The following is a 24,961-nucleotide window of genomic DNA, read 5'->3' on the forward strand; positions in this document are numbered from 1 at the left end:
TCCCCAGGCAGATATCAGTTCCCAGAACCACCCCATCAAGGACCAGTCTCCTTCATCCACGTGAATGGATTCAGAGATTTTATGCAGTTTGGAGATGGCTTGGTATACTGTCGGAGCGTTGTCTGGGATAAAAACACAGCAACTTGATTGAATCACTTTACATACCCCACCTCGGTCTGCAAGTATGACATCTAACGCGACCCTGTTCTGAAGAGTCATAAGGCGATCCGACTGGAGCTCAGCAGTCAAATTACTAAGGGCACCAGCAGTTTCAACTACAGTGGCTTCAACCACCCTTGTCAATTGTCTTATGTTCCTGCTGTTCACCATAGGCCCCCAAAACGGCAGAAAACCCTTTTCAAAATCTCTGAATTCTTGTCCTGCAGTGTCTTCTTTACTGATGACACCTCTAACTATCCTTGTCCTATGGTAATCTGCCGCGGCCGTGTAGGTGGGAGGCAACAGGAACGAGATAAAGCATGTGCCCGAGAAGTCAGGGGGCAATCATGTATAGGCCCTATCTTGGTGGATGAAATATGTACCCTTAGCTGCTAAGAACGAAGGGGAACTTTGAGATGCAAAACATATGTTTCAGTGCAGACGCTCTTCCCCAACTGAGCTCTGGGATTTTTGCCATTACCTTGCAGACATAGGTGACCCTGATGGGGTACAATCCAAATAGAGGAGGATCTCTTCACTCGCTGGTTCTCACTCAAAACAACTCCATATTTTGTCATATTCTATTTAACATAAGCTTGCAACTCATCTTTAGGAATCGTTCTGTACGAGTCAATTGTTCTGCTCATATTTGCAATTCCTACTACTAACGCTTTGTTGCTTGAGTTACTTTTCGTGGAACGTGTGGAATATGGTTCGATGGCAAATATGAACATTGTTTGAAATGCCCACAAAGAACCATTGTAACTGAATGGTAAGACCAAGTATGGGATACCCTTGTCTGTCGTATGTGGCATAAGACCACACACCCAGCAGTTAGTTGTGTTTACTACTAATTGGTGTTGGTGTAATAGCTGAATGAAAGAGTTATTAATAAACTCTAATCTTCTAGAGGACTCATGTTCAGGCAGGGGGTGAAAAGAGTGCGAGGAAACAGTAGGAGGAGGTATGGACGATCTCTTCTTCGTCATTAATATACACATTCTGTCTTTAAAGTTCATTCGTTTGGCAGGTCTCTCCATCTCAGAAAACTCCATCCTCTCTAATTTGCTGCCCGCAGTGGAATGGTGTTTCTGCTGAAGAGTGCTTCTGTTAGTCCAAGGCAACTCCCTTAGACCAACCAGAACTGTCGACCTAACGTCTCCAGCTGCACCCCAAAGACTTGGGCAACCGCGACCCTAGCAGCAGAACCGGATGGCGGTTCGAAAAACAAAAATGAGCAAGTTTCTCGGATGAGAGAGCTGCACAATCAAAAAGTAAAAAGAAATATTTTATTTGTCCATAGTCATAGGTCTTGGCCTTAAATTGTAACGGTTTCTTCCAGGTGCTGTCTGGTCTTGGAATAAGAGTTCAGGCTCTGTAGTGTTCAATCGAATTGACAGAGGCACAGCTTCTTGCAAGATGTTGTCGCTTTCCTTTTCAGAAATTGTTCCTTTTACACGTGCATCGCTAAAAGGTAGAAAACGAGGCACGGTCTCAGTTTCAGAGTCAGCGATCCCCTGCTGGACCCACCGGTCGTACGGAAGAGGCAGTGGGACCCTCTTACAATGAATGCCGTGGATCCAGTGTTTCTTTCCTTCCACTCGAACAGCTGATCTTGTTGAGAGAAGAACTAGATGATGGCCGGTCCACCGGGGCTGGTCATTCTTTGTTCGCTGAAAGTTCTTTATTAGCACATAGGATCCAGGATCGATAGGATGCCCTGGAGCTTCAGAGGCCTGAGGTAGAGTGTCGTGGACCTGTTGGTGTAAAACACGCAATTTAGCCGTCAATTCATACAGATAATCAAGCAGTACAGGGTATTCTATCTCGCTAAACCTGGTTGGCCTTAGCACTCCCCATATGTTGGCCGGGCGGCCGAACACAATTTCATAAGGACTAAGTCCCACTCTAGAGTGAACAGTCATTCTCGTTGATAGGAGTGCCAAGGGCAGGGCGTCAGGCCATTTAAGACCTGTGCTCGCTTGAATCTTGTCCAGTTTCAGTTTTAACGTGCCATTATAGCACTCTACTAGTCCAGCTGATTGGGGGTGATTTGCAGCGTGGAATTTTTGCTGTATGCCTAGCCCCTCACACACTTTCTTCATCACTCGACCCACAAATTCACTCCCATTATCACTCCAAACCATTCTTGGCATTCCAAATCTGGGGAAGAATTACTTGACAAGGGCTTTAGCTGTGGATAAGGCAGTATTGTCCTTAAGGGGATATGCTTCTACCCATCTTGAACAGGCACAAACAACAACGAGTACGTATTTTAAATTGTTGCACCTTTCCATGTGGATGAAATCTAGCTGTAAAACCTCGGACGGATACGTTGGAGGTGCAAAATAACCAGCTGGAGTTGTGGTTCCCCTACCAGGATTGTATTTCAGACACACCATACAATTCTTGACCATATTCTCTGCACACTTAGGAATTCCAGCATTTTGCCATACTGGAGCTAACAACTTACAGATCCCTTTCACACTGATATGAGCCATTCTATGAGCCATTGTCACCACTGCAAGCACATACGCATCGGGTAGCAACCATCTCTGATGCTCTGACAATTCAACCCAACAACCATTCGCATCCAATTTACCCTTGCTTTCTCTCCATTTATTCAACTCTTTCTCTGTGTCTTCAGCTTGAATGGACTTCACACTCTCAATCGTATCTTCACACATACCAACGTCACCAACCCATCTTGCAGGGCCTGCAACATACATTTGACTCATTACATTCCTTGCAGTTTCCTTCGCAACTTCATCCTTAAACGCATTTCCGCGACCAACGTCATCAGTAACCTTTTTGTGTGCACTGCATTTCACAATCGCAACTTGTAACCGCAAGGTCAGTGACTCGAGGAGCTCATTCACCAACTGACCATGCTGGATCTTAGCACCATGCGAAGTCAGGAACCCACGTTCTTTCCACAATCCTCCAAAACTGTGAGCCACACCAAAGGCATACTGGCTGTCCGTGTACACATTCACTCGTTTTCCTTTCGCCAACACACACGCTCTTGTAAGTGCAATCAACTCTGCTGCTTGCACTGAATTGTGTGGGATACAATCATATGCAAAGTCATCACAGCATATGCTGCAGTTGTATCACCATTCGGTACCTTGAAACACATACCATCTACCGACAAAGTAGTATCACATTGAGGAAGAGGAGTGTCCCTAAGGTCTACTCTCTTTTTCGTCTCTTCTTCAGTTCTCAGAAAACAGTCATGCTGTTTTTCACTATCATCATCTGTCTCAACTGAAATCGGCAACAACGTGGCTGGGTTCAATGTATTGCACCTCTTTATGTGTACATGACTCGCTAACAGTGTCAGCTCATAACCTGACAATCGAGCACTAGTTAAGTGCTGTGTCTTTGTTCTGTTTAACAGAATATCCACTGCATGCGAGACCATCACAATTAACATGTTATTCATCACTAACCCAGCAGACTGTCGGATAGAAACAGCTGCTGCCGCAGTGGCTCTCAAGCAACTCTGCAACGCCTTAGCTACCGCAACTAAAGTCGACGAAAAATACGCGCATGAACGCTGTTTGTCCCCAAAAGACTGTGTCAGAACTGACAATGCACAACCTTCTCTCTCATGGACATACAATGTAGAAGGCTTACTGTAGTCTGGGGTACCCAACACAGGAGCCAAACACAATGCATCACGCAATTCGGAAAAACTTTTCTGACACTCTTCAGACCATGGAATGGGATTTGGTGTATCTTTACAAGTTAATGCCACCAAAGGTTTGGCCAATAAGGAAAAAATCGGTATCCATTGTCTGCAATATGATGTAATGCCCAAGAAAGCACGCACTTCTCTCTGTGTGGTTGGCACACTCAATTTTGCAATTGCCTGAATTCTTTCTGGGGTCAGTTTCCTTTCCTCCTTCGATACGATTTGACCTAAGTAGGTCACTTCTTGTCGACAATATTGCAACTTTGAAAGAGAGACTTTGTGGTGCAGATCCCACAAATGACGCAACAACGACAATGTGGCTTCTTTACAAATCTCCTCAGTATCTGCAGCGATTAGCAAATCATCGACGTACTGAATAGGGGTAGCACCGTCAGGTAAAACAATCGTATCAAGCTGTGTTTTTAAAGCCTGACTGTATATTGATGGACTTTCACAGTAGCCCTGAGGAGCACGTTTGAAGCGGAAGCTTCGGCCTCCTAAACTGAAGCCAAAAATATCCCTGCTCTCCTCTGCAATCGGAATGCTGAAGAAAGCATTCTTCAAGTCAATCACTGAGAACCAAGTGGCTGAAGCTGGAATCATAGTCAATAGGGCAGTGATATCAGGGACAACTGGAAACTGTGGCACAACTATTTTATTGACCTCCCTAAGATCAATCACAAACCTGTAAACAGGTGGCTGGGAAGGATCAGTACGCTTCAAAACCGGCAGAACAGGACTATTACAAACGTTGCCTCTTGGCTCCTCAATTACATCTTTTTCAATCAGATCATAAATGATCGCTAACAACGCCTTTTCACCTTCGCTAGAGATCTTGTATTGCGGAATACGTGGCATTCTAACATTGGCTTTTAGTGTTACAACATATGGCGCTATTTCCAAGAGACCCACATCATTAGGACCAGTAGCCCCAAGAATATCCGGGAGAGAAGACAATTCTGTCGGAAGTTTATCCTTTGACAAATACATTGGAGAAACCACTTTCTTGCCCAGTGTAAGTTGTACTCCCGAAGGAGAACAGTACAAAGTCGCATATAATATTTTCAACAGATCCAACCCCAACAAGTTTTCACCACAACCTGTTGTAAGAATAAGGGGTGCTTCGTATTCACAAGGTCCAACAGAAAGGGACATAGTACTAGAAATCGGGTTCTTAACCGGGGCGCCAGAAAAACCTACTGAAACGTTCATTTCGCCAGACAAAGGTGCGCCAGGGAGTTTTGAGTGCATAATAGAACTCTTTGTAGCACCAGTATCCAACAGAAAAGGCTCTGACACACCTGATGTAATCACCTCAACATAAGGTCCACTCTGATATACTGGAACTGAAACAACTCTCTCTCTTTGTCCATGGCTGTCCTAGCAATCATCACCTTCTATATTCTCATTTTCTGCATAGTAGTCATCAGCATAGTACTGAGCCGTCCTAGCAAACACGTTATTCTGCTGGTCGAAACTATTCATAGAATTCTGAGGCGGGAAGGAACGAGCGTTCTGGGGGAAATTTCCACGTCCCCTACCCCTAGGAGCTTGTTGAACACCTCGACCTCTTGCACCAGAAGCACCATTCGTACGCTGTAACAAAACCGGACAACTACTCTTGAAATCACCCTCTTCCTTGCAATACGCACACTGATTGGGTCCATACGGTAAACGTTGTTGAGAAGACTCGTTTCTTTGCGAGTTTCTCGAATACTGCTGAGGTTGCTGATAATCGCGCTGACCATTAGTACGAGGTGGATAAGCTTGCTGTAGAAGGACTTTAGTTTTCAATTCCTTAGTCTTTTTATCCGCTTTCTCTAACTCATCTTTGCGCCTATTTTCATAGTACTGGGCCGTAGCTAAAATCTGTGCTGACGTGGAAACAGCCCAAGCACTCTCAGAATCCTTCAACTTATTACACAGTTCAGGAAGCAAATTATGCACAAATTTGTCAACAAACAACCTCTGGCCGGATGTATGACGTTACAACGCATACTTTTACCACGCATACCATTACAACGCGTGTAGGAGAGTAGGGTCTGCTATCCTATGGTCACCCCAAATTTTTGCTTTTTGCTTCACTGGTTTCTGACTTAATGTGGCTGTGGGCCTGCTAATCAGACCCACAGCCTGCTGTTCTCTCTCTAAATTACTGCCAATGCACTTTAGGTGCATTACGAATTGGAACTGGTTCACCTTATGAGCCCCTGTAGTAGTGCACCATAGGTGCCCAGGGCATAGGTGTATCCAAGGCCTACCAGGGGCTGCAGCATGTATTGTGCCACCCCTGGCCTGGCCTCCATATTTGACACAACTGGCTGATCACTCAGCTGGGGTAAGTTGGTGTAATCACCTCTTACTTAGGTACAGTATGTCTGTGCCTAACCCTAAACTGGACACATATGTTCCTATCAGCCACTCCTATGGAAGGCCTCATCAATCCTGGAGGCAGAGTGCTTGGAAATATGTGAGATGGTGCTCTAGCATGAGCTGAGCCTGTCTGCAGCTGTCGGGAACCACTCCCTAAGCTGTTCCGGGATATTGCCATACCATATACTCTTAAGTGCATTATAATCCTCGCGGTTATTTGCTATCTTTGGTTTGGCTTTATCAAAACATGTCGAGTAAGGTGTCATACGAATTGGAATACTATCCCCTCGCCAATTCTGGCGACGGGGATAGCATTCCACCCTTCTAGAGGGACACGACATGTGTGTAGCCTTAACCCCGGTTAAAGTTAAACAGAGCCTCAGCATCACAAAATGGATGCTGCCACCACAGACACGAGTCTGGCCTCCTGCTGCTGACCGAAACTCGGCAGATGGTTGCCTGGACAAAGGGTTTCCTGCCTTGGGAGGTGCGAGCACCACCCCAGACAGGGTTTTGTGTATTGGGTAGGACAGGGCTGAATAGAATCAGACATGCCCGGGGCACACAAGGTGTCCCCGTGCACAGGCCAGTCCAAACCGGTCCTGGGAATTTCCAGACCCGGGCTTGGCGCGGAACTGGACAAAGGAAAGGGGGTGTAACCGCCCCCCTTCCTGGTTCCTCCCAGAGGAGGGACCTAGTAGGTGATCCACCCCTCAGATTGGGAATAAGAGTGGGAGCAGTGCCATTGCACAGCAGATCATCCTGAATCAACTTTACACGAAGAAGAAGACTGGACTTCGACATTCTGCTGCACAGAAGACTGAAGAGAATCTCCCTTGTGGCCTAGGAGTGGCCACCCTGTGAACACAGGTACCAACCAGCAACTCGACATCTGCTTTGCCACCGCCTCCCGCCGGAGCCCGAGCCCAGAGCCCGACAAGAACCAGACTCCCAGACCTCTCAGAGCCCGATCCACAGTCCCTGCAAAGAAGGGACCCGTGGAGGCACCGAGTGACGTGGGACCGGACCTCTTGGAAGACACTCAAAAAGCTGACTGCGCAGCTTCTGAGGCATCCTCGACGTTGTGCTTTGGGGACTGAGAACCCTCACCACCGAGCAGCCCTTGCACCGAAGATCAGCCCTCCAGCATCTCCACGATCTGCGTGGGGCCCTTTTGCATTGTGCCACTCGACACGCCATCCCGGCCACTAGCCACGTGGTCAGCGGCCATCTTGGCGACGAAACGGACGATTTACACAGCAGGTCTAGTTGCTCCAGACCTACCCAAGCTCCTGTAAAAAGGAGCAACCGCTCTGACCTTGCTGGTCCGAGTGTTAAGCATCTTTCAACTTCTGCGTGGCTTGGATTTGCCAAGGCCTGTTTGCTCCGATCAGGTCGCTGACACCACCAACAGCGAGAAGCCTACGTGGGACAGCTCGTGACCGACTCCTGGACGTCCTCGACCCCGGGTATCCACGTGGCTGCAGAAAGAAGCTACCCGACAACGCCTGTTTGCACCCGACATCGCCTGGTTCCAATCTGGTTCCACGGTAGTCACTGGCTAGTGACTTTGAACACTGTCCCCTCTGCTTTCAGGTCTTCACATCTTCAGATCCACCCTTGGATCCACCGGAACTCTTCACATCGAGCCGCCTGCAGCATCTTCAGCTCCAAGCACCATCGACCGGCGTGACGAAACCCGACACTACTTCGACCCTGTGCACCTGCTTCCTGTGGGTGAGGTAACTCAGCTCCGCCAGTGCTCCTGCACTGGTACACATCTCAAGGGCCTGTGTCTTAAGTTTCAGCTCCGTAGGTCACTCGGAAGGTTCCTAACTTTCTAACTTTGTACTTTTTACGCACCATAGACTTTACATTGGAAAGTGCGTGCACTTTGAACACTGCACCCGAGTCCCGTGGGCCTCTCCCGACTTAGTCACTGCTAGTCTCGAATAGCTCCAGCGATTCCCAAGGCCCTAGGCCTGTTCACTTTCCTATTGGTATCTCTTATACCACTTTCTTAGTATATGGTTTAGGTGGCCCCTAGGGCTCATCCATATTGTGCAACTTTTGTGTATTTTAAACTGTCTTGTGATTTAACGTTTGTGCTTCTGTGCTCATAAAGAGTCCAGGGGATTTTATAGTTAATAAATCAATATATATTTTCAATATATATCTGTGTGGTGTCCCTTTCATTTGGTATTCAAGGGGGTTGTGTATGGTATAACAGCTGGCTTCACATGCCTTTCAGAGTTTAGCCTAAGACTGCTTTGTCCACGTTACCACTAGGATAACTGGTCTACAAGGTTGAATTACAACCATCATCATAAGGGTTGCTTGGCATGGTACAAAGTGATCACTAAGAATTAGTGAGCATTATATACCAGGCCAACTTCTCACAACGCGGTATTTACAACGAATATCGTTACAACGCATAGCGCTTAGAGGTGCTGGATAGTGGTAAGTATAATTTTATATTCCAACTCCAGTCCCCGTGGACACTAGGGAAGGTGTTGGATATAAAATTATACTTATTCACTATCCTAGAGCGCCCCCCAGCGCAATGCGTTGTAATGGTATGCGTGGTAATGCCTGCGTTGTAATGGTAGTGCGTTGTAAAAACTTTGTTGTAACAGTTGTATACCCCTCTGGCCACCCTCAGTAGCCATATCCTGACCACTATGATCTACGAAGGTCTCTTCGAACCTCGTGAAAAAGTCAGACACCGTTTCATCTTTCTTCTGCTTACATGCAGACAACTTGTCCCAATTGACATGCAATTCGGGCATTAAAGTCTTCATATACGTAATAATCCTATCAGGAAGTTCTGCTACTAAAGGCTCGGGCTTAGCACCACCAACTTGTCTAGCATCAGCAGCGGCAATATTAACCCATTTGTCGCCTAACTCTTGATCATGATCCGCATGACGAATCTTTCCCCATAAAGGCTGTGGAACAACATTTCCAAACAACATGTCTATATCGGCTAAATTCATGATGCAGGAGCCTGCAGTCTGTGATAATTCTTTGTAATATCCTGCAGGATTTTTACGGGGATCAGGCAATGTCTGCTTAAGGGCCAAGACTTCAGCTCGCTTCCATGGGACATGTACCCACACACGCTGAAAATGTGGCGGGATGGCTGGAACGGCATTTGCGTCCCCTTCCCTCCAAACTGGGGGAACCTCTCTCATGGGATATTGTCTTGCCTTCTGCTTAACCTCAGAGTCAAACAACGACTGAGAAACACTCTCACTCCTAAACGACAACAATGTCGCAACTGCTTTCTCAACATCAGAACTTACAATTGTGCCTTTTGCAAACTCGAACCTTACACGGTACAACTCAGACATATTGGGTTCTAAATTAATCTCCTCCAATTCCTTGCGAAGGAAAACACATATTTTCTCGAAAACGTATCTCTGCTTCGATGCTTCCCACTGATGGAAGACATCCATAATAGATTCTAAGTCATATCGTATCGGGTCTGTAGTGTGGCTCACTGGTTAGAGGCGGCAGACCCGAGAGCAGAGGACGGCCCGGGACCAGGGTTCGATTCCCGGCGCGGCAGGTTTCTGGACCAGGGTCAGCGGACTCGATAATTCTCTCGCCTCGGTGCCCACTCTGATCAGCGATCACACTCGGCAACTCTGGGCATTAGCTTGCCTCATCTTCACTAACGGCCCCACCAGACCGCCGGGGATGCCTGGTCTCACCCTGGAGATACCCATTAAGGGACCATCTCTCAGGGAAGCCAGGAAGGGTTTCGCAGCGGTCGAAGCGCCTTGGGACCCTCCGGGTAAGTAGTGCGCTATATAAATAAATGCCTATACATTTACATTTATGTGCCAAACGATCCAATATCTCTTTCTCTCTAGAATCAGGCAACTGACTGCGTGACGGTCTACGCTCTGTAGCAGGGGACATACCCAATTGTCCCAACCAAGGAGAAAAGAAACCAGAAAAAGCAGCAGTCATTCGCTGTCTGGTAGAAGGAGAAGAGGAAAGAATAAGGGAAGAATCCAGAGTTGGAGCAGGAGGAGCAATAAGAACAGACGTAGAAGTAGCAGGCAAAGGCAAAGTTGGCGGCCCCTGAGGAGGCTGCGCCAAAGGAACGGTAACCAACGGAAGAGGAGCTGGTTGTGGAGGAATCACAGGAGGCATAACAATCGGAGGTTGTACAGCCACAACTGGTGGCGGTGGTGCCGTAGCATTTTGTGCATAAGGGGGTGGTGAACTCAAGAGATGTGACATTAAAGGATCTATCTACCGCTAACTTCTTTACTCGTTTCATCTGTTCACTTTCTTGCTCTTCTTCGTTATCCCAAAATGCAACAGCAGCTTGTACCATTGACATACCTCGTTCTCGTTTATTTGTCTTCGCTAATTTAATTTCTCTCTGTTTAGCTTCTTTGCGCCATAGGCGAAAAGAGTCAAACATCGCCGGCCGGGCTTTCTTCTTAAAAAGTTTAACCTCTAGATTATGCAAAATCTCTGTGTCAAAACTACCATATTGGGGCCATTTTAAAACACCATCCTTTCTGGTGTATCGGATCCATACTTCGTTATATGTGATAGGACCTACGCCATGTTTCACATATAATTCATAGGTCGGAGTTCCAATCGGAGGAACCGGACTCGAGTCCTCCAATCAGGAGTCCCTACTACAACCAAGACAAAACAAATTTCCAAGTCTGCTAAGACCAGGCATCTTCGCTCTCTAGTTTAGCTTCAAACTTCAAAGGATTATCGAATACGATAGTCTCGTGAATACACGAGTCCTTCGGCTTTGGCACTTGCAAGTTCCAAATGAAAGCAATCCCAAGGGATACCAAACTAAGAATCAAACTAAGGACTGGGAGACGCTCCACTTATACTTAACTGAGGTATCGATGACGTCACCAGAAGACTTGTCTATCGTTTCACTCTACCAATCGTCAAGGGTCCAAAGCAGGGCGATAGTCAGGGCAGCAGTCTTTCGTAGCCGTCGGGACGTGGGGAACCTCGCAGCAAAGACTTTCAGACCACGTCCACATACAGGGGTCGATGAAGTGGTTGGCCTTCCTCCAGAATTTTCACACAAAGCTCCTCACAAACCTCTGGCTTGGACTGGTACCGCTGATACCGCCCCACGTGGGCGCCAACTCAAGTACCGGGTTTTTAAGAACCCAGCGGTGCCAGGGAGAACACCCAAAGACTTCGAGTCCTTCCTGTTTCAGATACAGAAACACAGAGTCTTCTTGGTGAAGTCAAAGATCGTATTTATTGGCTGCAGCCAGTAACAGGTATCCTAGAAGTACAACAGCATGTATGTTCTCAGGAGAATGCTCGACAAAACAAAGCCAGCCTTCTCTTTTTATACAAAATAATAAGCTTCAGGCAAACATTCCTTATTTTACAGTTGACCATACCAGGTGGTCTTGGTATGCTCGTGTTGATAGGTGTATGGTTGGGAATGGCCCACTACAGACGCAGACAAAATTGCGTTATACGCCGACGATGTCCTGATCTATTTGGCGGATCCTGCGAACTCTGGCCCCCACTGCCTCTGAATCTTCTGGTTCTTCGAGCAGGCCTCCGGCCTTCGGCTCAACCCAGATAAGTCAGTCCTGGTCCCCGTTCACGTATCAAGAGAATGCTTTGACTGGCTGTCCAATATACCCCTCCATCGCCAATCATTGAAGTACCTGGGGATATGGGTGACTTTACTCTCAGACCTCAGCTGGGCTCTTAACGTCACCCGCTTGGTGAAACGGGCTTGGGAGGACCTGTCTAAGTGGCAGTCCCTGCGACTGAATCCCATGGGAAGAGTCGCCCTCTTCAAAATGATGATTCTTCCCAGGTTCCTCTACATGCTTCAAAGCACTCCACTTAACTACCCAAGGGCTTGGGTCCGGGAGCTTGACAGCTTTGCATCTAAATTCCTTTGGGGGAGGGGCAGGTCCCGATTGGACTTGAGCGTCTGCCAGATCCCTTCCTTCGACGGGGGTTTAAGGATGACCCACCTTTACCTCTACTATTTGGCTACGCGTCTGCTTCCCTTGCATGATTGGTTTAACAGGTGTGATCTGGAAATCAGTGAGCTGGACTTGTCCAATATCCAACCGATGATGTATGGGGCTCCCGTCCCATCTTGTATCCCGGAGATGACGCATTCAGTGTTTCTGGCTTGGCGGGCCGCTTTGCGTCATACCAGGTGGTACGGTACCTGGCTCAAGGAGGTCAACGGGCTGCAGAGCTTTCGGGCCTGGGACCTTATCGGCATCTCGTAAGTGGGTGACGTTTGGGTGGGAGATCACATGTGCTCCTTTCGTGACTTCCATGCTCGGTACTCCCTACATTACTCACAGTTTTTTCGATATCTACAGCTGCGTCATGCACTTCAAACACACCTTGCAACCAAGACGAGACTCCCGGATCACAGCCCTCCCTAGGTACAAATTATGTTGGGGGATTGGGGGAAGGGGGGCATCTCACGCATTTATCGGACAATCATTAACAATACCCCAACATCACTTGAGCAACTAAGGACACAGTGGGAGGGATGGGTAGGATCCTTGGAAGAGGAGGATTGGCGTGATGCGCTTATGACATCGGCGTACCTGCATAGAGCGGGGCTCCAACCGACATCTGCCTACGACAGTTGTGGCCATGAACTGGCTGACTTCTTTCATAAGGTGTGGCAATGCCCCTGCTTGGCTCCATTCTGGGGGGGACATAGAGAAGGAACTCACTGAGGTATTGGGGTGGGAGATCCTGCACGACCCGAAACACGCAATTCTAGTATCACCGATAGGCTGCATGGGTCCAGAAATGAAAAGCTACTCTATGTTACGGCAATGGTGGTGGCCAAGTGAGACATAGGGGGCCCATTCAGATGGCGGGCGAATTGCCCCCGCCAGGCTGCCGGTAGTCACCGCCGGCCTGGCGGGGCAATCCGCCTGCCATCCACACTGAAATGACCCCCCGCCACATTAGGATGGCTGGGGGGTTCGCGGCGGATGGAAAGACGGAAAGACCATCCGCCACTTTTCCGCCCCGGTCGCTTTGCGGTTTAATATGGTGGCGGTGTTTGTTTGACACCACCCGCCATATTATGATGGGCCCGATCTGATGCCTTTCCGTGGCGGCAGAAAGGCAGGTGGTCTTCACTTCGGGGGCCCCTGCGGGCCCCCGGAGCTAAGGCGAGGTGAGGGGTGCACACAGGGGGTACCTGTGGTCCCCCCCAGCATTTGCATACCATGCGGTGCCTGCCGCTTTGTGTATGCAAATGCATACATGCATTTTTAGCATTGTGGCGGGCGGTGCTGGGAGCAGTGTAATAGAAAGCAAGAACTACCAGGGTTTAATTACGTGGTCCCATCAAGGAGATCCAAAGGATAATGGGGGGTGACACAAGTCAACACTTCAGAGCCAACGAAACATCATACAAATTCAGAGCATTTTGTTGAAAAAATAGAAACGTTTTTTTATTTTTTAAATAACAATTCATCAGTGGAATCCATAAGAGAACTCTAAAGCATATATCCAAACACAGGACATTTTTTTCCCTCTAGGGCTTAATAAGTGTCATCATTAAAAATTCATAAAGAAAAAAGTGTTTATTCACGTCCCACGCACTCCCACAGTCATTCGCTAAACATACATACCCATCTCAGTCTCACTCACTATAGAAATAATGCAGTCATACACATACAGTCATAGAAAGACCTAGGGGCCTGCAACACCACATTCAATAGTTGCTAGGGCTAGAAAAACAACATGGAGGCAGACAAAGATGGGGTGCAAAAAGTTGTTACACTCTACACTAAAGGCCATCCATGTAGATCACGCAACGCACGTTTCAATGCAAGGCCAGTTTGGGCTGCATTTTCATCAGGGCATTGAAGACCAGGGAGGGGGACATACACACACTTTTCCCACTGAAAAGCCTTGACATCATATATTCTTCATTTAATCAGGCAGGGTTCCTGTAGGTAGGAAGTTCTCACAGGTCTATATAGTTATGAGCCGATGTAGCTTCAGGTTTGAACAGGTCCTTATGTAGAGGTAAACAGAGAGCACATCTCTTTTTTATTTCCTTAGCGAACGACGCATCCAAATGGGAGAGACTCTGAGGGGAGAAACATAGGCTGGTTTCAAAAACGGCCGATGGATCATTCCTTTTGGGGCAATCTTGGACTGTCAGAAATTATTCCCCGTCCTAGTAGGGCCAGATGGTGGGTATTGGGCAGTCAGGGGGCCCCCTGCAGCAGCCAGGGTTGGCGTACCGGACCGCAACCGGGCTAAGTAGCAAGGCCCTCCAGTACCCACATAGGGATCTCGGGTGGCAGGACATGGGAATCTAAATGAGGAAAGCTGATGCGGACAGCAGAGTCGGCGTCCTCTCTCACCGGAGACGGGGGGCAGAGCCCGCCACAATGTTAAAAATGCTGGATGCGCCCGCCACTGTGGCCGGCGCATTCTAATGCCCCCCACGGATCCCACACTTATGGCAGTGGGCCCATTGTCTGATAGGATGGCGGGCGGACTAAGTCCGCCCGCCATCCTAATGACCCCCTTAGCGCCTGGTTCATCGAAGACCTCCTGATCTCCAGGCGCACCTGTCGGAAGCTGGAGAAGAAATGACTCCAAGACCGAACACCTGACAGCCACACAGCCCACAAGAGCGCCACCCACAGACACCACCAGCTCATCAGGGATGCCAAGAGGACCGCCTTCAAGGACCGCCTAGACAACAATGCACACAACACCAAAGAACTATTCAGCATCGTGAAAGAACTCTCCAACCCCAGCTCCAACATCAACGACATCCCACCATCACAAGACCTGTGCGACTCCCTGGCCTCCTTCTTTCACCGCAAGATCACCGACATCCACGACAGCTTCAACTCCAACACCCCGCACCCACAACCAAGACCACCACCCCAGCGACCTCCACCCGCACCAGTCGCCTGACCGCCTGGTCCAACGTCAACGACGAAAACACCATCAAAACCATGAACTCCATCCACTCCGGATACCCATCTGACCCCTGCCCTCACCACGTCTTCATCAAAGACAACACAACCATCGCGCCCCACCTCCAAAAAACAATCAACAGCTCTTTCGAGGCAGTAACCTTCCTGGAAAGTTGGAAGCACGCCGAAATCAACGGCCTTCTGAAGAAGCCCAAGGCGGGCCCCAAGGACCTCAAGAACTTCCGGCCTATCTCCCTGCTCCCGTTCCCGGTAAAGGTGACAGAGAAGATTGTCAACAAACAGCTAACCCGCTACCTCAAAGTCAACAACATCCTGGACCCTTCCCAATCTGGTTTCCGCAGCAACCACAGCACCGAGACAGCCCTCATCGCCGCCACTGACGACATCAGGATCCTGATGGACAAAGGAGAAACAGCCACCCTCATCCTCCTCAACCTATCAGTAGCCTTTGACACAGTCTGCCACCGCACCCTATCAGCACGCCTCCATGATGCCGGAATCCAAGAGAAGGCCCTAGCCTGGACCACTTCCTTCCTCTCCGGCAGAACCCAGAGCATTCGCCTACCACGCTTCCGCTCGAAAACCACCAAGATCATCTGTGGCGTCCCACAGGGATCCTCCCTCAGCCCGACGCTGTTCAATATCTACATGGCACCGCTCGCCCACGTCGCACGACAACATAACCTCAACATCATCTCCTACGCCGACGACACCCAGCTGATCATATCCCTCACCGAACACCCCCACACGCCTAAACCAACCTCCACAGCGATATGAAGGCCGTAGCCAACTGGATGAAGGACAGCAGACTGAAGCTAAACTCTGACAAGACGGAGGTTCTCATTCTTGGACCCACCCCATCAGCCTGGGATGTGTCTTGGTGGCCCACATCGCTAGGAACAGCCCCAGAACCCACAGACCACGCACGCAACCTGCGGGTCATCCTCGACTCCACCCTCTCAATGACCAAGCAAGTCCACACCGTCTCCGCGTCCTGCTTCAACACCCTATGCATGCTCTGCAGGATCTTCAAATAGATCCCTCCCGACACAAGGAAAACCTTCACCCAAGCCCTCGTCACCAGCAGACTCGACTATGGGAACGCCCTCTACTCAGGAACAACAACCATGCTCCTGAGACGACTCCAACAAATCCACAACGCCTCGGCACGACTGATCCTCGATGCCCCTCGAGGCAGCCACATCACACCCCACCTGAAAAGCCTGCTCTGGCTCCCCGTCAACAAGAGGATCACCTTCAAGCTCCTTATCCACGCACACAAAGCCCTTCACAACACTGGACCTGCATACCTCAACAACCGACTCAGCTTCCACACCCCACCCGAAGCCCTCCGCTCAGCTAACCTCGCCCTCGCCACAGTTCCCTGCACCCGAAGGGCCACCGCCGGTGGAAGATCCTTTTCCCACCTCGCCGCCAAGACCTGGAACGCTCTCCCCACCAGCCTATGACAGACTCTGGACCTGCTGGCCTTCGGAAGACTCCTCAAGACCTGGCTCTTCGATCAGTAGGAGCCCCCCTCCTCCCAGCGCCTTGAGACCCTCACGGGTGTGTAGTGCGCCTTATAAATGCAGTGATTGATTGATTGAGCGTCTGCTTGGAAGTGCACTGACCCCACCAACATTGGGAAATGGCAGGTGGCAGTTGATTGGTGTGCAGCGCAGGAGAAGGCAATGTACGCAGCGCATAGCTGTCCCAAGAAGTTCCGTAGGGTCTGGGGGAAATGGTTAAGGAGCATGGTTTATCTTCGTTGATGATGTGCAGTTATGTCTTTTTGATTCTATATGCTCAGGATTTCTGGACTTTCCTGAATATTGTCTATATCTATTTGTCATCCTGGATTCCTGATGTTTTGCTGGTGCACTTTGTAAAATCCCAAAAATGTGTTTATTTTATTTATTTTATTTTGTGATTTCTAAAGCGCCTGGTGACCCGTAGGCATCCCCGCGCTGTAAATCTGTGGAGACCCAGAGGAGGGGGAGAGGGAGTGAATTATTTGGGAAACAGAAGGGTTTTAAGTTTCTTGCGGAACATAGTGTGAGAGGGTTCCAGACGTAGACTACGAGGGAGTGAGTTCCATGCTGTAGAGGCTTTGACCGAAAAGCGACGACCACCGGTGCGAGCCTTCCTAAATTTAGGTACCGTGGCAAGATGTTCGGCGTCAGAGCGAAGGGGTCTGGAGGCTTTGTATGGAGTAACCATGTTTCTTAGCGCGGCTGGGCCAGCTCCATTGATAAGCTTGTGGGTGGTGCACAGGGCCTTGAACTCTACTCTCTGGCGAACCGGGAGCCAGTGTAGGGCTTTGAGGGCAGGCTTTGCTGAAACTCTCGGGGGGAGGTTCATAATGAGCCTGGCCGCCGCATTCTGGGTGCGTTGGAGTTTGGCCAGGGTGTACTCAGGGGCCCCAAGATATATGGCGTTGCTATAATCGAGCCGGGCTAAGACAAGTCCCTGGACCAGTAATTTCCTGGATGGGAGGGGGAGAAGAGGTAGGATCTTGCGCACGGAGCGCAGGAGACCAAAGCAGGTGCCTGCTGTCTTGGCCGCCTGCGTCTTCATGGTTAGGTCAGGTTCCAACCATACTCCTAGTTTTTTGATCTCATTTTTAGGAGAGGGGATTTCGCCAAAGGTGTCAGGCCAGGATGTTGATGGAATGGTCGTCCATTTGTTGCCCAGGAGCATGATCTCGGTCTTTGCACCGTTCAGCTTCAAGGCGGAGTCACACATCCAGGTATGGATGTCCTGGAGACAGTGCAGCAAGCTGTCAGGATGGTTATCCAGGTGGGACAGGGAGACGAACAGTTGGGTGTCGTCAGCGTAGTTTATTTTTTTTATACCGTAGGGGGCCACTACGTCTTCCAGGGGGGCCATATAGACATTAAACAGGGTGGGGCTGAGCGACGACCCCTGGGGAACTCCATTCTTAAGTGGAAGTGGTTCTGACCGGGAGTTGCCGTCCCACACCTGAAAGGATCGGTAGGAGAGAAAGGATTCGATCCATGCTCGCGCCGTACCCACAATTCCTGCCTTGGCCAGGCGATGTAGAAGGACACGGTGATCCACCGTATCAAAGGCGGCACTGAGGTCCAGGAGGATCACTGCCACTGATCCCCCTGAGTCTAGGATACACCTTGCCTCCTCGATGACAGAGAGGAGGGCGGTGTCCGTGCCATGGCCGGGTCGAAACCCAGTTTGAGATTGACGCAGGATATTGTTTGTCTCAAGAAATTGGGACAGTTGCGAGTTGACTAGCTTTTCAGCCATCTTACTGATACATGGGAGCAGCGAGATAGGTCTGTAGTTAGACATGTCGTCCGGATTGAGTTGGGGTTTTTTCAGCAGGGCCTTAACGACTGCGTTCTTCCAATTGGGGGGTACCGTTCCTCCAGCGAGGGAAGAGTTGATAAGGTCCATGATGATAGGGGCTATGTTGGGAGACACCTTTTTTAGGAATCTGACCGGGGCTGGGTCAAGGGGGGAACCACTTTTCATTTTCTCTAGCGTGGACATCACCTCGGTGAGGGAAACTGCTCTAAAGGTGTCCAGCTGTGAACTATTGTTGCCGTCCGCTATATCCGGGATGGGAGGGGGGCTGACGGTAGGGAGGGAGTCCAGTATCCGCAGGATTTTCGAATCAAAGTAGTTAGCCAGATCCTTACTTCTGTCTGGGGGGGGGGGAGTGAAGGGGGGATGCTGTTGGGATGTTTAGTAATTCTTTGACTATCAAATATGATTCTTTGGATGAGTTTGTCGCGGTTTTTATTCTGTTGTCATAAAATGTCGCTTTGGCTAATTTCAAGGCTGTTTTGTATCGTCTTACCGCGTTGTGGTATATGTCCTTATTACTATGGAGCCAATCTTTCATCCACGCTATTTCGGCCTTTTTGCACTCTTTACAGAGCGCTCTGAGTTTGGAATTGTACCAAGGTGCGTGGCCTTTGGTCTTATTTTTAACCTCTCGAATTTTGATGGGAATGAGGCTGTCGAGGGAGGAGGAAATCCAGTCTCTGAACTGGATGTCTGCCATGGCGGGGTCGGCTGTGAGACTGGGGGTAGTTGCATCAAGAGCCAAGGCCCAGTTTTCCACCGAAAGTCTGGCCCAAGATCTATCCTTGGTGTAAGTTGAAGGATTATGGGGTTTCTTAAAGGACCCTGGGAGATGGGCCGAGACCAAGAAGTGGTCCGTCCATGGGAGGGGGAGGGAGTTAGTGAACTGGAGGGAAGGAATGTTCGAGAACACAGGGTCGAGCAGATGTCCTTTCGAATGCGTGGCTCCTGAGTTAGCCAGGGAGAGGCCAAGGGCGCCAAGATCACAGATTAAGTCAGATGCCCCTGTGTCTAATAGATCATCGAAATGGATGTTAAGGTCACCTGTAATCAAGAAGTTAGATGTTAAGTGGGCCAGGGATGAAACGGTTTCTAGAAAAGCGGCGGAGAAGGGGCCGAAGTGTCCTGGGGGCCGGTAGACCAGAAGGCCTGACAGGGAGTAGGTCGGTGAGAGCATCAGCGTGAAGAGACAGCTCTCCGACTCCTGGCTCTGAATCTCAGTAGATCGGCAGGTGAAATAGTCTCGGTAGATGATGGCTAGTCCGCCACCTCGACCCAGAGGGCGGGGTTGGGACATGATGAGAAAGCCCGGGGGAAGGGCCGAGACTATGTCGAAGTTGGAATGACCGGTGATCCAAGTTTCGGTTAGGAAGAGTATATCCAAATCGTGATCGACGATCAGATGGTTTAAGAGTAGGGCGTGCTTGGGAAGCGATCTGCAGTTGAGTGTCGCTAAATTGAGGCCTGGGAGTGGGGCGGCCATCCTGGGAAGAAGTAAGTTTCCAGGTTTGCAGATGTTACAACTAATAAAGGGGACGTTTGGGTCGTGTATTGCATGGCAGGTGCTGTTTTTCGAAGGTCTAAGGCTGAGGAGATCTCGACGAGAGTAGTGTCTCCTAGTGGCGGTATGGTCCGGCATAGGGACTAGCCCTAGGCCCGGTCGTGCGCGGACGGGGGCAGACGGGCTTGCCTTAGGCGCGCCTTCGGCGCGCAAACGGCGCTCCCGCTGCGCTCGTCCGCTGCGCTGGTATGGCCGGCACATTTGTGGTGGAGGGAAGGGGGCGTGGCCTCGTAGTGGGCGTATCTACCCTTCGATCGGTGATGGCGGTTGGAGGGGAGTTTCCCTGTGTCAGCGCCCAGTCGGCTGTGTCAGGGTGATTGTCGGCGAACCTGCTTGGCGCTAGAAGCGAGCGCTTTTAAATGCAGGTGAGTGCAATTTTAAAAACAGTGCAAGTGAGGATATTCAATTTTAAAATCAAGCAGACAAAATAACACACCTCCGGCTTCCGCCTCAGAGGTCAACAAGAGTGTAGCAGCGCGAGTAGACAGCGTTTATCAACAAAAAATATTGAAGTGTTTTGTTATTGGTTAGATATTATAGGGTAGGAAATAAAATAAATACTTTTATATTTTAAATAAGGTTTTTGTTTGCTAATATTTCCTATTTTTAAATAGTTACTATTTATAAATGTATTTTTGTTAACTTATTTTATATATTATTTGTAGGTTTTTGTTATATGTAATTAATACCATAATATGTGTTCCTTTTATATGTTTAATATATTTAATTTTATATATTTAAAATACTGTTTATTTATTTGTGTGATTTTTTAAATTTTGTAATATTTTTTGTTTTCACTGGAGTGGAAATAGTAATTGTTGCCCCTCCGTTATCCAACTCTTTCCCTACTGTTGCACTCACTGGAGTAGGAATGTTAATTTTTACCCCTCCGCTATCTAACATTTTCCCTACTGTTGAACTCACTGGAGTTGGAATGGTAAATTTAATTACTCCGCTATCCAACACTTTCCCTACTGTTGCACTAATTGGAGTGGGATAGTAATTTTTACCCCTCCGCTATCCAACACTTTCCTTACTGTTGCACTCTTTGGAGTGGGATAGTAATTTTTTCCCCTCCGCTATCCAACACTTTCCCTACTTTTGCACTCACTGGAGTTGGAATAGTCATGTATACCGCTCTGCTACCGAACACTTTCCCTACTGTTGCACTCATTGGAGTTTGAATAGTAAGTTTAATTATTCCGCTATCCAACACATTCCCTACTGTTGCACTTTTTGTATCAGGAAATGTAAGTTTAATTTTTGCTCAGTAGTTTGTTATAATTTATTATATAATTTATTTATTTATTTTAGATTATTGATATATATATTTATATATATATATTTATTATTTTTTTAAATAATTTTAAAGTTTAAAAATTAAATAAGTATCATCTATTTTTAAGTAAATATATGGATATGTATACATTTTTATGTTAATATTTTTTTAAGTACGTTCATTTGGTATATTTTGTTAAAATGTTTTAAATGTAATTTACGTTGTTAAAAATAATATTAATATTTAATATATTTACTATATATTTTATTTGGTTTAAATAATTATATTGAGTTTTCCGTGTCAAACAAGATACACAGCACCCAGCTACAACCACTGGCCGGTGGGGAATAGCATGGCTGATACTTATATTATTAAAGGAGTGTATCGTAGTGAGAGAAGAGAGAAGAGAGAAAAGAAGGAATAAAACCAAAGTGAAGAGAAGGGGAAGAGAGACAGAGACCTACCCATTACTCCATATATGTCACAGTAGGGTTTTAGCCATTGGGCGGCACCCCCTCGTCGCAGGGGTGTTTGCACAATGTCGTGGGAAACCTAAGGACCCTTCAGTAACGTGGGCAGGTGAGCTCAACAAATTCAGGGGACAGGTAGGCCACTGTGGATCCCCAGGTCTTGTCAAACTTGGGCAGGGTGTGGTTAATTCCCACTGTAAGCCTTTCCATTCCCACTACCTCCCAGACCCTGTGAAGCTAGTCTAGTTTTGTTGGGATCTCCTCTGTGCCCCACCTTGCCAGTAGCACCTGTTTAGCTGCCCCAAGTGCCAAGGTAATTGCTCTCCCCCAACTTGACTTTAGAGGGTATGTAACTGGATTAGGAAGTCCCTACAAAACGTAGCTAGAGAATCTAGGAAGCTCTGTCTGGTTTATATGGTCAACCTCAGGTTGTCGCGTTCTAATCTAGGACCCGATCAATACTGTGACCTTATGCCCCTATACGGCTATAATCCATTTATTCCCCTATAATGGCATAAACGATCAAGAGCGATATTTCAGAAACTCGTCTCTGGCTTAACACGATCAGAGCCACATTTCAGAATCTCCTCCTCCGCAGCTAATTAGACAAATGACACAGCAGAAGCCACTATCTAAGATTCCTAGATTACACTCCGAGTTCTTCAACAAGATAAAACTCAGCAACCTGGGAAAGCCCAGCTTGCTATGTTTTGATTAGTAATAGAACTCTAATGAGCACTGAGAGACAATCACTTCCTAGTGACATCTTTATTGACGTCTTATGTCCAAAAACTTACGTCAAACAAGGCACAATATTACCAACGTTGCCTTAAGCAAACGCTGCCTCAACGCCATCGATGATAGCGATGGTGTGGTGAATACAGGAGCAGACAGCTGTCCCTTACAGAGCCCAGCAGATGCAAGCTGCCCACGGACACTGCCCCTCCTCCTCCTCGACGCGCTGAGAGAGACGCTACCTTTTCTCCTGCCGAGAAAATCCAGCTCCGGCGTTTCCAGCCTACTCTTGCGAGTGACTGGGATATCGAGTCCTGGAAGGAGATACAAGACCTCCAACATTTTATTTCAGAGGTATGGTGTTGACTAAACCCTTAGAGAGAATTCTTGAAGCAAACCTTGGCAAAACCAACTTAACTAAAACTGCTACTTACTTACTCCCTCCCAAGTATTAGGCTTAGGTCAGGTACACTGGGGTAGGCTTAGTTAGAAGCACCAGTTGAGTACGTTAGTCAAACGTATATATGAATGTATATATTTTATTCATTTTAACCATTGTATGGCTAAGAAACCATATCAATGCTTTTACAGTATTATTTCGCAATCCTCATTTTACTGTACGCACTTTTTATAATAACTAGTCTTGCAATTGTGGCAATTCATTTCTCTTGCATGAGAAGAAAGACTGTTCAATAAATACTACCTTTTATTGAAAATGCCCGTCTCTCTATTTCTCTGCATCTTGGTGAAAGTAATCTGCACAACTGACTGAGTAAAATAACTGTCTATTGTTTCACACGACTCTAGAGATTGACTCTTATTCTAAGGAGCAAAGTTGTCATGTTTATGCGGTTGTTGGAAAACTGAATCCCTTCTTGTCTGTACCAGGGGAGCTGATCACTCCCTATTCACTCAAGAAAGTTTCCAGTGACCTCTGAGCTAGTTGGTAACAAACCCAATTAAGTTTAGCATAGTCAGTAGAGACCTGGAAGACCGCACTTCTACGTCTATACTACTGTTTATGTTATTCCAATGCGCAGGGCCAATAGGGAAAATAGGAACTACACTACATGGTGCCCAACGTTTGGTAAGGCGATAAAACTAATGCAAGACGTTAGAGTAACTCAGTCGTGCATTTTTCACACAGACCCCTTTCTACCGTAAATACTCCAATAGACGTCTGGAGTGGGTGAAAGGTTAAAATCCGCCCGAACTTAGTAGGAAGAGATTCCTATGTAAAGCTCTGGTTTATTCAACGTTGAAGGATACAGTTTTCCAAAATATTGTGCACCTAATCTTTGTCTCCTTGGAGACCTGCTCTGCAAAACCTTTTTGACAATAAAATGTCAGACAGTGAAAACGGAACCGCTGGACCAGCAGTAAACGCGAATCAGCAGGCTTCCGATGAAATTAATGAACCGGGTGCAATAATCATTCCGGTACATTTAAGAAAATCTATAATGCCAAAACTTATAGAAAATGGACTGACCACACAAGGTGGCACAGTCGTCTTCGTGATAGAGGCACACGAATATCGGCAGACAGAGAGTATTCTATTCTTGGATAAAATTTCCAGCGGCAAACGCCGCAACACACGAGTTCCACTATTACAAAATAGGGGATCCACCGGAAGAGTACGCTCCTTTCGAGGAGATTGAAATCCCATTAAAATACCAAGAGCACCTGCTCTGGTTTAAAGGCGCCCTAAAACACAATGATCATATTACCAGGCTCGGTCCACTAGGTAGACCAGGAGCAACGTGGCTGGTTCTAGCCAGCTACACACCACATCCGGACTTTGCAAAAATGTCTAGAGAAGAGCTGTTAGCACAGCTAAAAACATTAATCAAAATACATAGGCAATTAGTCCAATATGTAATGCGAACTGCAACAGTCCAAACAGCTGTTAATGTACCACAGCTGACCTCTCATCAGGGGAACACAAATAAAATTACATCACAGAACATACAATCATGTCTTGTTAAAACACCCATAAAACGGGAACAAATTCCATTCTGGTTAGCGCAGAAAATTACTCAAAGAGAGGCAGTATTTCCAAATACTACCCCTATTGAGAAACACAGAATTGTGACTATCTGCCTTCCAATGTGGGTCGCACCACACGTGGAGGACTGTGACACTTGGGGTACAGTCTTTGCTTCCAGTTACACGAAAACACATGGTGTTCCGTCAATGGCGGTAATACCAGAAGTGCTAAAACAGATTCAGAATGAATACGGTCCAGAACCTGCTTTAACTCTTGGTATGAAATTACTGAAAGACTTCAAGCAGGTCTCGGCTATATTACTAGCCAATATAAAAGGAGAAGCAGCATCTGTGGCGATCCGCCAGAAGTTGAAG

Source organism: Lissotriton vulgaris, chromosome 3_1 (genome assembly GCF_964263255.1).
Source record: "Lissotriton vulgaris chromosome 3_1, aLisVul1.2, whole genome shotgun sequence".
Classification (NCBI taxonomy): Eukaryota; Metazoa; Chordata; class Amphibia; order Caudata; family Salamandridae; genus Lissotriton; species Lissotriton vulgaris.